Source organism: Heloderma suspectum, chromosome 9 (assembly GCF_057233095.1).
Source record: "Heloderma suspectum isolate Gila_16-S chromosome 9, 16-S_ref, whole genome shotgun sequence".
Lineage (NCBI taxonomy): Eukaryota > Metazoa > Chordata > Lepidosauria > Squamata > Helodermatidae > Heloderma > Heloderma suspectum.
Genome location: NC_139466.1, coordinates 5,539,904 through 5,555,579, shown reverse-complemented (window position 1 = coordinate 5,555,579; position 15,676 = coordinate 5,539,904).

The window sequence follows — 15,676 nt, the reverse complement described above, 5'->3', positions numbered from 1 at the left end:
TTTGGGCTGCATTAGTAGAAGCATAGCTTCCAAATCCCAGGAAGTACTAGTTCCCCTCTAGTCAGCACTGGTTAAGTCTCATCTGGAGTACTGTGTCCAGCTCTGGACACCACACTTGAAGAAGGATGCAGACAAACTGGAGAGGGTTCAGAGGAGGGCAACAAAGATGATCAGGGGACTGGAAACAAAGCCCTATGAAGAGAGACTGAAAGAACTGGGCATGTTTAGCCTTGAGAAGAGAAGACTGAGGGGAGATATGATAGCGCTCTTCAAGTACGCGAAAGGTTGTCACAGAGAGGAAGGCCAGGATCTCTTCTTGATCATCCCAGAGTGCAGGACATGGAATGATGGGCTCAAGTTCCAGGAAGCCAGATTCCGGCTGAACATCAGGAAAAACTTCCTGACTGTTAGAGCAATACGACACTGGAACCAATTCCCTAAGGAGGTGGGGGGCTCTCCCACACTGGAGGCATTCAAGACGAAGCTGGACAGCCATCTGTCAGGGATGCTCTGACTTGGATTCCTGCATTGAGCGGGGGGTTGGACTCAGTGGCCTTGTAGGTCCCTTCCAACCCTACTATTCTATGATTCTATGAAAGGGCCTGCAGACTTCCCATGAGTGAGCAATCTAAATATCAGAATAAAAGCTCCGTGTGAAGAAGCCCTTTGTATCACTCAGGTCTATTGTGTAAATACCTTTAGTTGTGATTTGCTTGCTTTAATTTACCAGTAAACTGCTGTGGCTAAACCCTGTGTCTAGAGTGTCAATCACCCCATGTCTACAGCCTAAACTCCACGTTTCTGGAAAGGGGAAGAGTAAAAGAAGGAAGGTTGGACTCTTAAGGGTACAAGAGATCCATAAGGAATTACTCAGGAGGTCCAGGTCGTAAGGGGAATCCTGGCATCTGGCTACATTCAAATTTTGGATTTCTCTATTGGCACTTACTTCCGTCCCCAGGACATTTAAAAATAGCTTCTCATTATGAACCAGGAAATGACTTATCCAGACAATGAGAAAGTTCTCTCTATACTTTTTATATGCATATGTCTCCTCCTCTGTCTTCCTTTTCCAGACACTGCATTCCCATCTTCTGTCAGCAATGCCCTTCTCTATTCTACACAGGACAAATAGGGCAGTCTCAACAGAAAATAATAAATGAACATAAATCTGACATCAGAAATGGCAATATTAACCAGTAGGAGAATGCTTCAGCCTCCCAGGATACTCTGTCACTGACCTTAAAATGACCACTGTGGACCAAAGAAACTTCAAAGGGAGATTAGAGCAAGGGACTGCTGAGTTGGAATTCATCAACAGGTTCACTTCCATTGCCAAGGGCTTGAATCAGGATAAGGAGTTTTTATCATACTGCATGTGTTCGTTGGCTTACCTGGTGCCAGAATATTTGTGTTATCGGCTGCAAAAAAATTCTCTATGGGAACTGTTGATAATGTGTTTGTCACTATCAGTACTTTATGCATTTAATTTCTTTCTGACTCCACTGTTTTCTACTCCTCCCTCCCATACATATTGTATATAAACCTGAAACTCTCAATAACACTTCATGCATCTGATGAAGTGGGTTATTGTACTCAAAAGCATATTCCAGAATAAATTTGTTAATCTTTAAGGTGCCACAAGACTTTGTTGTTTTTGCTGCAACAGACCAACTGAAAATGATTCAGAAAGAAGGGTCTACATAAGGGGAAAAGACACCAGGTGCAACTTGTACCCGAGTGATAACCAGGAAGAGGAAGGTCTGGCAATGCTGGCGTAAAGCCTGTTGATCTTTGCTGGGACAACATTTCCCAGTAGATATCTTTCTTGGGTACCCTTCCTTCCGGCTCCTGTTTGTTTTGAATTCTGGCTCTTGTGGCCAATATCAATTGGACCTATCTCAGCTGCCTTCACACTGGTGCACCGAGCTATGGTTCCAGCTTCTACACCACTACATCCCCATATAGTTCTCAGACTGTTTGGACCCTGGTATGAGGAACTGGTCTCAGACAAAACAGACAATCCTTGTTTTGGCTGTACAAGGATTGGTACTCTGAGAACTCAGATTGCTGTTAATAATATATACAAGTGGGACCTGCCACAAAATCTTGCAGCGTGGTGCTTCTGTTCAAGATTCCAGCCACACCATTCCTTTCTCCCTCCCCTCTGATTTTCTCCTCTCTCCCCCTGCCCACCCAAAAAACAGTCAACTAGCCTTCTGGTTTCACTGAGCATGATCAAGCTGCTTTGGAGTGTTTTGGGGTTTTCCATCCACTCATGGGTTATTTTGCACTTCTGGAAATCTCAGGGTTTCCCAAGCCTGATGATATTTCCTTCTTGTGCGTGGATGGTGCCATATCGGCCGTGTAAACAACAGCACTTGGATAATTGATTTACTGAGAATTGATTTATTGATACATCAGCCTTCCCTAACCTGGTTCCCTCCAGATCTGTTAGACTGCACTTCCTTCCCAGCCAGGATTGGAGGGGATACTGGCTGGGAATGAAGAAAGAAGCAATCTTATATTGGTCCAGGCCATTGGTTCACCTAGGCCACTGTGCTGTAGTATTTAGTGACAGACTTCAACTGGCCGTGGAGGCTGGTGGCTCTGATGTCAGTGGGGTGGTGAATCCATTCCAGGCTTCAGTCAGAACCAGTCTAAAGGAACTATCCAAGGTGCTTTGCACTTTGGATAGCTCCTTTAGAATTTTGACTGGTTCTGACTGAAACCTGGAGCGGATTCACCACCCCACTGATATCAGCGCTACCAGCCTCCACTGAGGGCTGGGAAAGCCTCAGTTCAAATCCTGACTTGGGCATGAAGGTCATTGAATGACCTTGGGCCAGTTGCTATCTCAGCCTAGGTCAATCTTTCCCAACCTGGTGCCCACCAGATGTGCTGGACTGCAACTCCCACATTCCCAGCCAGCATGACCAATGGTCAAGAATTACAGGATTTGTAGTCCAAAACATTTGAAAGGCACCAGGTTGCCTACTCCTGGCCTAGGTTCTTGTGAGGATAAATGAGGGGGAGAGAACCATCCATGCCACCCAGAGCTCCTTGAAGGGAAGGTGGGATATAAATGTAATAATCTGACTGGTGGAGGCTCTCTGGAATCTCAGGTAGAGATTCCCAGCCCTGCCATCAGATATCATTTTAGGAAGAGATGCTGAAGGCTGAACATGGGATCTTACACAAACAGCATGTGTCATAGAGCTCCCTATTTTGCCTGAATGGTTATGCATAAAATTGTTTGGCACTATTCCTGTTAAATTCTTTGCATAGTGTACAAAATCCTTGAACAGAGGCTCTGTTTTCTCTGTCCTGGTTGATTACTTTGTGGGAATCTATCATTATTCTGCCACACGGCAGTTTAAACCAACTCTTGTTTCTGGTAGCATGAGGTTAGGAAAGGTCAGACAGATCTATAAAAGCAGAAATAATTGCTGCAGCTACAGGAAGTTCATTAGCTGATTAAAAAGCATGAGATTTACTCAAATGATCTGTCCACATTAGTGCAGTAATCACTGGGATTTCAGATTGAATGTAGGACATAGTAGCAACTCAGAGAAGCAGAAAAAACTGGCAAACTCCATGAGCAAGGCTTGTTAAATTCAGAAAGGCAAAATGTGTAGGTGTGACTGATTTAAGGGTATGGTTTCTGCAGTTTAGTGTCTACAAACCTGTGGCCAATAATTTAATGTTAATTTCAGCGTCTGGCTTTCACTCAGTGACTTTGCTTATGAGTGGTACAGACATAAGACAGGCTATGTGTTTTAATTACACATAGGCAGAGTTGCAGTTGTCTATCGTAATTCTATCCCCCTGTCCAGGTGCCCCATCCCACCGCCTTCCAGTTCTGAGTGTACCTGAAGGTGAGTGGGACAGACTAGGGATTCTGTTGGTGTACCACCCATCCCATTGCTCAACAGTTTCCCTTCCTGAGCTAGCCAAGGTGATCTCAGGGTTGGTGCTGGAGTCTCCTCAGGTTGTGTTGAGGAACTTCAAGGTACAATCTGAGGCCACCTTGTTGGGAGTGGCTCGGGACTTCATGGCCCTGATGGCAGTCTTGGGTCTGTCCCCATTAGTATCTGGCACCACTTATTCGGCAGGGCACACTTCAGATCTGGTTTTCTACATAGGGTGGGATGGTGGTGAACTGAGGTTGGAGGAACTTTCTATACTTCTGTTGTCACAAACAGGTCACTCCCTGATGGGGTTGAGACTTGCTGGGACTCAAAGCCTCTGCAGGGGTAGGGGGCCAATTAAGATGGTCTGCCTCAGGAGACTGATGGATCTGAATGGTTTTCTGATGGCTCTTGGGGATTTTCCTGTCACCTTGGCAGGTGATTTTGCCGAAGCTCTGGTTGACTTCTAGAATGGAGAAATGGCCCAGGCGGTTGCCATGATCTCTCCTGAGCACCCTCTCCCACAGAGTGTATCGAAATGAGCCCCCTGGTTTTCCACGGAGCTGCAGGCAATTAAACAAATGGGGACGTTGACTACAGCAACACTGGTGGAAAACTCTGAACGAGTCCGATCAAACATGGGCTAGGGCTCGTTGTAAAGCCTACTCCATAGTAGTGAGGGTGGCAAAGAAATTGTACTTCTCTGCTACCATTCCGTCTTCCAAAGGTTGTTCAGAGGAGCTTTTTTGGTTGGTCAGAGGCCTATTACATTCTGGACCACAAGAAGAAAAGGTGGACTACTCAATAGCCTGTTGTGACCAATTTGTGCAACACTTTGGAGATAAAATTGATTATATCCATGCTGACTTGAATGATACAAGTCTAGTGGATGTAACTTTGGCCCCTGCTTGTTCAGTTACAGTGGATATTTTTAAAGTTGTGCAGTCCAAGGATGTGGACAGGATCCTTGGAGAGTTGAGGCCTATCACTTGTGTGCTGGACCTTTCCCTTCCTGGTTTATAAAAGCAATGGGGGCGGGGCTAGGGCTGGCTGAGTGGGAAGGAGTAATGGTGAACACTTCTTTTTGACAAGGTGTGATTCCATCTTGCTTAAAAGAGGTGATGGTAAGACCTTCTTTTAAAAAACAAAACAAAAAAACAACGCCCTGAACCCCACTGTATTGGATAATTTCTAGCCAGTCTGCAATATTCCATTCTTGGGCAAGGTGCTTCTCAGCTCCAGGGATTTGTGGATTAGATGGATTGTCTAGATCCATTTCCATCTGGCTTCAGGCTTGAATATGGTACAGAGACTGCTTTGGTTGCCTTGGTTGATGATCTACTCTGGGAACTGGATAGGGAAAAGGTGTCCCTGTTGGTTCTGCTGGACCTCTCAGAGGCTTTTGATACCATCAACCATGCTATCATTCTTGGGCATCTCTCTGAGATGGGACGGGGAGGCACTGTTATACAGTCACTCAGGTCCTTCTTGGAAGAGCGATTTCAGAAGGTGGCGCTGGGGGATTCCTACTTGATGCTGTGTACACTCCCTGTGGTGTCCCTCAGGGTTCCATCTTATCTCCCATGCTGTTTAACATATACATGAAACTTCTGGGAAAGTTTTGGAGTTTGGGGGTTCGGTGCCACCACTATGCTGATGACACCCAGCTCTATCTTTTCTATCTAAATTCAAGGAAGTTCTAGTTCTAAATTGGTGTCTGATGTCAGTAATGACTGGATGAGGGCAAACAAACTGAAGCTTAATCCAGTCAAGACAGAAGTGCTCCTTGTCAGTCAAAAGGCAGAACAGGGACTCAACCTGTGGTGGATGGGGTTACACTCCCCCTGAAGACTCAGGCTTGCAGTTTGGGTGGACTTCTGGACTCCGACCTGAACCTGGATGCCCAGGTTTGGGTGGTGGTCAGGAGTGCGTTTGTGCAGGTGAGCCCTAGCATGCAAAGTGCACCAGCTCCTAGAGATGTGTGATCTGGTCACGATCATACTTGCCTTAGCTACATTCCTTTGGGCCTACTGTAACACACTCTTTGTGGGGCTGCCTTTGAAAACTTTTCAGAAATGTCAGCTGGTCCAGAATGCTGCAGCCAGACTGTTGACTGGGCCATTTATAAGGAGCACATGACTCCCTTGTTACAACAGCTTCACTGGTCTGTTTCCAGGCAGAATTCAAAGTGCTGGTTATGAGCTATAAATCCCTATATACTTGGGAACAGGCTATGTGAAAGACTGCCTTCTCCCATACCAGGCTTCCTGGGTCTTAGGATCTTCAAGAGAGGCCCTTCTTTCGACACCACTTGGCAACGACGTGAGAGAGAGCCTTCTCAGTGGCCACTTCTAGGCTGTGGAACTCCCTGCCAAGGGAGGCTGGGTTTGCTCCTTTTCTGTTGTCCTTCCACCAGCCTGCAAAGACTTTTTTATTCAAGTAGGCCTTTGGCATGTAAGGGGGTCTCTTGGATTAGATGCTGCTTTTATTCTGTTACTGTGCTTTTAATTGTGTTTTAATGCATTTGTGTATTATTGTTTTAATCAAGTTAGATTTGTGATTGTAAGCCACCTTGAGTGCCATTTTTTCTTGGCAGAAAGGCGGGGTACAAAAGAAATCAAATCAAATTTTAAAATCCTTTGTTTATTCTTGTAAATATAGTTTCCTTTAAATCCTAAAGAGCCATCCATACCTTTGTTTGAAACCTTATTTGACTGGATATTTAACTATTGCTGCCCACAAAACTAAGATACTCCACATCTCTCATGGTTGTTAGAGAGAAATCTAAATTGGATTATATATATATACACACAGGTTGGTCTAACCCTATTCATGTAAATCTACTTTGGGTATTCTGATAGGCATTAAGCAAATGTGCACACTGCAATCTTTTAAGCATGAGGCTTTAAAAAAATAATTACCCAAGCATTTTAACAGATTTTAATTTGAGCAAATATCAGTCTGCTTTTAAAACTTGATCTGCTTTTACGGTTGTTTTTTGTGTTTGAGTGTATTTCCATGATTGAACCCCACCCTAAAATCTGAAAGAATGAAGGGTAGTATGTCAATGTTTGTATGTAGAAAGAAAGAAAGAAAGAAAGAAAGAAAGAAAGAAAGAAAGGCAGGCAATTATGGCTCTCCCCTCAATTTGACCCCTCTGGTTTTCAGAAGGTCACCCCTCTTGCATTTTTTCTGGTATCTGAGTCCAGAAATTGAACACTTTGATCTCTAGAATGCCTAGGGATTCTCTTTCTTGACACCGAGAATCCCTAGATGTTTTGGAAATAAAGGAGCTCAATTTCTGGATATCTGATTCCTTGGACTATGGGAGCACACTCACTCTTCTGTTGTGGTTACCTTTTAGGGAGAGCTTAGATCCAGATTAGAAAACAATGGAGTAAATCACAGGAGCATAACATCTGAAGCAACCTTGAGAAGAATAGCCATGTTCATTTGTTTAAGACTAACAACAAAGTCTTGCAGCACCTAGAAGACCACCAAATTATAGCATAGGGCCTAGCAACTTCAATATGGCAACCACGGGTGCCCAGGCTCACCTTTTTGCTGCCTGACAGGTGTCCTGCCCCTCCTGGTTTGTATTTTATTTCTTTATTGTTTAAAAACTATTTTTTAACTGGCAGGTTCACATGCCCCAAAGCAAAGTGCTGGCTTTCACTTCCACCTTTATTTCCAATAATGGCTCTGGGCTGTATGTGGTTGGTGGCTGCAGTCCAGTGCTTCGTTTTCAAGTTTGCCAAGCTGTCCAGAAAAAAGAGATGCCTACAGGTGGTAAGGCAAGTCCTGGGGAGCAGGGCGGGGAGCAGGTTGGGCCTGTGTATGTGTTGCCTGTGTGCGAGTGGGTATTAGCTTGTTTGTTTCTGGCACGGTGTGCATTTTGCCTGGGGTTTTGTGTTTGTGTGTGTGTGTGTGTGTGGTGTTTTGCCTGGGAGCAATGGGGTTGTGCATAGATCTGTGGTATGTCTGTGTTTTTGCCCGTGTGTGTTTTGCCCGTGTGCGTTTTGCCTGTGTGCGTTTCTCCAGTCTGCTTTCTGTGAAATGAGTATTTTGTTGTGCTTTCTGGAGGCAAAAATGTGATTGGATATTTGGCTCAGACCACACCTCTACCTTGTGCTCAGTTTCTTTGCCAGGTTACTATTCTCTCAGCCTCATCAGTTTGCCTTCTGTGAAATGTGTGTTCGAGCAGAAAACTGTGGGTTCAAAAGAGTGGTTTTAGTGTTTTAGAGTTCAGAGCCCACCTCTGCCTTATACTTAGGTTCTTGGACAAGTTACTTTTATTTTTGCTTCACTAGGTTGCCTTCTAGGTGCCACGCCCACTGTGTCAGCCATTTGGTGAGAGTGCACACAACAACCCCCAAAATGTTGGGGCCCACTGTGTGCTCTAGGTTTCCAGGTTTGATCCCTGGAGTCTCCCATAAAGGATGAGTGAGCAGGTGATGTCCACCCACCCTGTTTGGGACCCTGGATGCTGCTGCCACCTGAAGCAAACTGTACTAAGTGGTCCGACTTAGCCGAAAGCAGCTTCATATGCCAATAGTTGCCGTTCTCCCCTACCGTGGTCCAAGTGCGGGAAATGGACCATCACAAGCAATCAGACCAATTATCCTTCTGAACTGTTAGTATTGGTATTTTTTCCCCTCCTGCCATAGTGCTGTACTGAACACCCAGTGACACACCACTGAGAACACTGTGCATCAGTATTTTATTTTTGAAAGCAGAAACTGCACCTATTCGTGAAAGAAACTTGATCTGTTGCCAGTACCGTCTTCTGCAGCTTTAGTCCCATGGAAACTGGTGGTGTGAGTTGTACATGATGCTACAATTCTCTTTGAGTGCGCTCATTTGGACACACTTTGGCAATGCAAATGTAGATCGTAAACCCCCTGGGCAGGGACTCCCTGTAATTTCTGTCCTCTGCACAGCAGATAGCACAAGAATGTTACGTTAAATATTAGCCATGGTTGCATTGATGGTGGCCAAGTTCACAGTGGCTAATATTTATTTATTTATTTTATTTAAAATACTTCTTGGCTGCCTTTCGGGGGGAAGCCCTCCCAAGGCGGCTTACAACAATAAAATACATAAAAACTAAAATATTAAAAGTGATAGAAATATGAAAACAATAAAACAACAATAAAAGCCAACAATAAAACCAACATAACAGCAGCAACAGCCGCAATAGCAGTCATATCAATAGAAGGTAAAGCAAGGTAAAATAATATGTTTTCAAGGCCTTCTTAAAAGTCTGCAATGATGAGGCATGGCGGACCTCTGATGGCAGCTTGTTCCCCCTAATATAGGGGGGAGGCCTGCCTTCTTCCTTGTACTGAAATGTTCCATGCCGATTTGAGCCTGTGGAGAGGTGGTCCCAGATTCTGACCCATGATTGGTGCAGGGATGTAGATAAACCAGTACTTTGCCACTTGCACTGGCTGCTGGTCTGTTTATGGGTGCAATTAAAATCCCAGTTTTAGCCCTGAAAGCCCTAAATAGCTTGGCACCAGGTGACCTGAAGGAATGCCTCCTGCTATGTTTACCTACTTGGAACTTAAGGTCACAGGCCCTTCTCCAGGTGTTCCCTACCAAATGAGGCTACCAGAGAGGGCCTTTTCAGTGGTGCTGCCCCATCTGTGAAATGTTCTCTCCAGAGAGGCTTGCCTGGCACATACTATCTTTTTGGCACCAGGTGATGACCTTTTTATTTCCTCAAACCTTTTCGGAACTGTTCTAGTGCTTTCAGATCTTCACATTCATTTATCCTTGGTTTTATTTTATACTATTTTATGGTCATTGTCTTTTTAAAATTAAAAACATAAAATACAAGTTATCTGAACACTGCTCAGAACTGTGGTTATTGGGTGTTCTAAAAAAATGTAATAAATAAGCTTGCGGTAACGTCTGTTACTGATGAGTTTTCCAAAGCATGCAAAACACAATTAAAAGCAGCTTTTGTTTAATCATTGTAGTAATTAGATAATCAGGTAATCAGTGCACCGGGGCGGGGGGGGGGGGAGTTTCAGCCTATAACTCCTTTGCTGAGGGAACCACACTGGCTGTGTACTCTGTACCGGGCCAGGTTTAAGGTTTGGTACTAGTGTAAAAAGCCCTAAATAACTTGGGACCAGAATACTCAAGAGAGTGCCTTTTCCCTTATCAACCTGCCCGGTCACGGAGGTCATCAGAGGGCATGCTCCTGGTGGTTCCGCATGGACCTAAGGCCAGATTGGAGTCCACCCAGAGAAGAGCCTTCAGTGTAGTGGCACCCTGTCTTTGGAACTCCCTGCCTCTGGAGGTCAGGCAGGCGCCAATACTGTGTTGTTTTCAGTGCCTGCTGAAGTCATCTTTATTTCAAGAAGCCTTCCTTGATTGACCAGCCACAGTTTTTATGGGTATTGCGTTTTTTAAAACTTTTAATATTTTTACTGCATTTTAATACGGTGTTTTTATTCTTTTTATCTTTTATTGTTCACTGCTCCAGAATCTGTTTAGATGTGAAGTGGTATATCAGTGTCGTAAATAAATAAATTATAAAAGCAATTAACTGAACATGCCTCTTGTGCTTAAGTTCATGGTGGTGAGGACGCACCATCTATGATGCAAGCTACTGTGCCTTACAATTCAACAGAAATGTGAAAGCCTGTGAATTGTCTGAGCGCTACAGACATTTCGTTTTCAAAAGATACAAAGCACTTTTGCAGGAATGGTGGGAGTGGGGGAGGATCCTATACTGTTATTGCAGCAAATTTAAACATAGTAATTTCCCAGAGCTTGAACTATGCACTTTTTTAAAGTGGCAAACTTTAGGGAAGGACTAAGTGGTACAATACAGGCTTCACATACAGAAGGTCTTAGGTTCAGTCCTTGGCATCTCCGTGTTGGGAAAGGCTCAGTGGTGTAGTGGTGCTGGGGCTCAAAGAGGCAAAACGCCAGCCCTTTTTCACAGATAATGTCAGATTCCCTGTTGCCTCTGAGCTAAGCTGCAGTCCTTACAACGAATGATCCCAGCAACAATATATTGTTCCCTGTTGTAATGCAAAGTAATCTGGGGTGGCTTGGTCTTGAATGGGCAATTAGGACCCATTAGCTTTACAAAAGGCCTGCTCCTGGTTTGTTGATATGATTTGTCCAGATGGATCAGCACAGAAGCCTGAATGCGCTGTGGGGACTTGTCACGATGAGCACCTGTGCTTCAAAATTTACCGTAACACCACTGGAATGACTCCAGTCTGAACCCCAGGAGAGCCACACCCAGTCAGCGTAGAGACAGTCCTGAGCTATATGGAGCAATGGTCTTGACTTGGTAACAAGCCGCTTCTCCATCATGCTAGTCGAAATACAAACATTTTTTAAAATACTGCCTTTATGTTGGATTAGCTCTAATCCTGTTTAAAACTACAATGACCTGGTTCACACATAACAGCAACACAGAGTATGGGTCATTGAATCCTGGGTTGTCATTATGTGAGAATCTGGAACTGTGGCTTAATTATGGGTTGTTCACCACAAATAATCCAGGAAGAGAACCCATGGTTTGTTGTTGGGTTGTGAACTCTGGGATGCTTTAACTCTGGGTTGTCATGTCGTGCAAACCCAGAACCATGGTTTGCTCATGGATTGTTTTGCCAGGCTACAGAAGTGGTGGGCAAGAGTGGTAAACCCCCCCAACTGTTCTACATGCCAGGACTATAGCACCACAAAGGCATTTGGGATACAGGGAGAGGGCAGGTGAAGGAGGGAATCAACCAACCCAGGAAATGAAAAAACAGCCTGGGCTTTGTGTGATCATATGGCAAACAAATCATGGGTAAACTCTGGGTAAGGCAACAACCCGTACTCTGAGTTGTCATTATGTGTGAACCAAGTAATGTCATGGCAGTCCTTCGAGGACTCAAAGCTCTCCCTTACGTGAGATGATCCCACCAGCCACCTAATCACTCAGAAAAATTCCACCGGATGGCTACTTGGTGGCAGAAAAGTAAGCTTTCTTTGCCATCATCACATGGTAGGTGGATTATTTGCTCTCACTTCTACTTGGTCACATTCATGCCGATGCTTGCAGCACTTGTGCTCCAGCTGTTGTCCATGCTATTGTCCATCTGCTTCATAACCCAAACCTCTACTGAAAACCAGGCAGCCCCCTGAACTCCAGTGTTAGAGGGGGCTTAATAGAAACACAAGACAAGGAAGAGGCTGTTGGGGCTGGAACACAGAATGTCCCCAAAACTGCCAGTATGAAGTGTACCTGTTTCTGGTTCCATCCAGCACCCCCTATATTCAACCTAAGCACCTCTTCTCTCCACCACCACCCCATATGTTTTTCAGAGCAGCCAGGATTAATTTGCTCAGAGGGGAGACACAGACTGGGAACATGACTCAAATTGTGCACTTCTTTACCAAGGTCACGGATTTGCAGCATCCTTTATAGCAGCTACAAAGGCTGTATAGGACTGCAAAGCATTGGCCATGCTGGCTGGGAATTATGGGAGTTGCAGTCAGAAACATCTGGAAGGCACCAGGTTGGGGATGGTTGTTTTATACTGAAGTTTTTAGGCGGTGAGTGGTTTTTTAAGCCAGAAGATCAGTGGTTAACGTTCTAGTAACAATTCCAGTTTGAGAAGTTTTGAGCAAGTAACAGAAGCAGATCTTCTAAAACTCAGCCCCTGTAAACGTCATGGGATGGAAAGTTACAACAGGTTGAAATTAGGCTGGGAAGAGAATTTCCTATTGAAATTGCATGTATAACATCACCCTATTTTTAACTGAGTCCACAAGAAGCTGTTTCCACTACTGTCAGCTTCTCTCATGCACGAATACAAATTAAACAGGAAGTTAACTTAAGGTGAAGACTAAAGGTCTGAACATCCACAGGAGCTGGAATGTTCCATCATTTACAGAGTTCTGAATAGTCCTTTTCAACAAGAAAACTGAATAAAAACTAGTACAGAGAACATTATCCAACCGTTGGTGAATATTGTGGCTTTAACATGAGTTAATCAAAAAAATGTTTTGGAAATCAATATGCAAAGATACCAATACTAATAAATACTGCAGATGACAAAAGTTGCTTCATGCTGAGGTCAACCAACATGTTCATCCTCTTTTATGTAGTCCACGTTTTCACTGATGTCAATAGTACTGAAGTAAAAAATGGTGAAGGCTGACACATAACCGTAGCAATTCTCAACTCTGTGTGGGCTATCAAAGGGAAACTTTTTAAAATTCAGGACTGAATTAGCGTTTGGGTTGCTGTCCTATCCTATCAGGCAGGTCATGTTATCTTAGGGCAGGTCAAGACAGGTGCCCCTGCTGTAGCCACTTCTGTGCTCAAGCATGCAGATCAAACAGGGGAGAAAAGAACTGCCCACAGGACATTACCGTGCCTGGGAAAAGGTCCGCAAAGGAGCCAAAAGCTTACAGATGAAGAAAAGTCTCAAACAGCCACAGCATCGACAATCACTATGCAATCTTTTTGGATGAATGATGCTGGCATTGTGCTTTCTAGCCAGAAAATAAGTATTTTTAAAGTCAATGTCTATCTGAGGGTCAGGCACGTTCGGTGAGAATGTGAGAGAGGGCCTTCTTGGTGGCTTCGCCCACATTCTAGAACTCCCTGCCAAGGCCAGGCTAGCTTCCTCCACCAGCAGGGAAATATATATTTATTCAGACAGGCTTTTAACCCTTAAATGGACTTGTCAGTTGCTGAAATAGGGTTTAACTGTTGGGTACTGTTTATCAATACATTTTTAATTGATGTGCTTGTATAACGTGACTATAATTTTATGTTGCTATTAGCTGCCTCGAGCACCATTTATGGTGGAAAGGCAGGATATACATTTGATAGATTTATCAGTGCAGCAAATACCCATAAGTTTTATTTTCTGGCAGGCTATCTAGTTTTTTCTACCATGACTTAGGGACGCATGCCCTAAGTTTCTCACACTGAAATAATTTGCTGGTAAAGTCTTCAGCCTTCTTTCCTAATCATTCATTTAACTTAATCTGGAAATGATGCATAAATCACTTCAACCGTCCCAATTCTATGACTTTGTATTTTCAATTTAGTCTTTTAAGAGTGTTCAGGAAACTGCATTTTGTTCAGAATGCTGCTGCCAGGATGATATCAAAGGCCAATTCTTTGGAGCATAATTACTCCAATACATTTTCAACTGTATATATTACATATCCCTTTTATCTTTTATTGTTCACCGCTCCGGAATCTGTTTAGATGTAAAAGGGTATATATTGTCAATAAATAAATATACTGGCTGCTACTTACTTTCTGAGACCAAGTCAAGGCCCTGATTGTGGTCTTTGGAGTCCTAAAGGGCTTGTGGGAAAGGTACTTCAAGGACTTCCTGCTTCTGTATGAATCTGCCCACCCACTGAGAGATCCACAGAGGGGACTCTGCTAAGCCCTCCACCTTTATCGAGGCTAAGTTAACATGGGCAGCCGACAAGACAGGCCCATCTCTATAGCAGCACTTAGGCTGCTGTGGAACCTCCCCCACATGAATTGGGCTCTTTCTCACTTTTTGTTCTGCAGCAGACATTTCTGTTTGCTCTGCTTTGCTTGCTGTAAGGTCATTATGTATGACCCTAATTTAGTTGTTCTAGTAGTTTCATTTTTAATAGCATTTTATCTTTGACAGCTGTTGATAAATATAAAACATTTCCTTCTACTCTTTCAATCCCTACAACTCGTGGACATAAATACCATTTCAGCAACAAAAATGGCATTTCTAAATCAAGACAGGGCCACATGCTATTAAGTTAGATACTACATTTTTAATGGTAAATTGCAAAGAGAAAGAATTCACGATATACTGCTGAGGGAGAAGGAACTTGGTACCTGAGGAGGATCTATACCAAAAGGGGCAGTTAAGACATCATAGACAGACCCAAATGTTTTTAACTGCTGCTTTGGGCATGGGCCCTATGGCAGCAAATAATACTCTACTAAAGGAGACTTCTAATCCTCCTCCTCATGGTTATTGCCTCCCTCTGGGTGATGGTGTGTGAACATGTCATTTGTCTACCATAAGGCACTTGGAACCAGCCAGCACACAAACCAAGGTAATTTCTGCAACTGAAGCGCAAAGCAAAATATTTTCCAATGTCAACTTTAACACTACAATTCATAAGTATTTCCAACAGTCATCAAAATGTCACAGGGTGGTGCCCACAGAGTCACTTACTCGCTCTTCTGGTAGCCAATATTGAGAGAAAAAAGTCACTTTCATTATTAAACGCAGCAGCAGCCACAGTAACAATTAGAGTGAACTGGCAGATATACCCTCTGTGTGGGCTTTTTACCTCCCTGCTACAGACAGAATTAACTCTCCCTTGGAAGAGCAGAGAAATTGGATGGTATGAACAACTGCCAGGACCTGAAAGGGCTGCTTCTGTGAGTTGGCAGCCTGGTAATCAGCTAGCCTCTGTGTCTACTTATAGTTCTTTCTGCCACTTACCCCTAGAGTAGGGTTGTATAACCTGCAGCCATTAGCCATTCCCTGTGCCACCCCCAAAGCTAGCAGGACCCCCACCTATTTTTCCAGGAGGAAAAACTGCTGTTCCCTGGCTTTTGAGATGGCTGTTTTTCCTGCTGCCAATAGTGGCAGAGAAATAGCAATCTCAGTGGCAATTGCTGGGGGGGTAGGAGAAGCTTTCAAACTATACACACAATAGCGATACCTAGATTTCAGCAGGCATGGGAGGTTTAAATCTCTCCATCCCTGCATGCTGAGAGATGT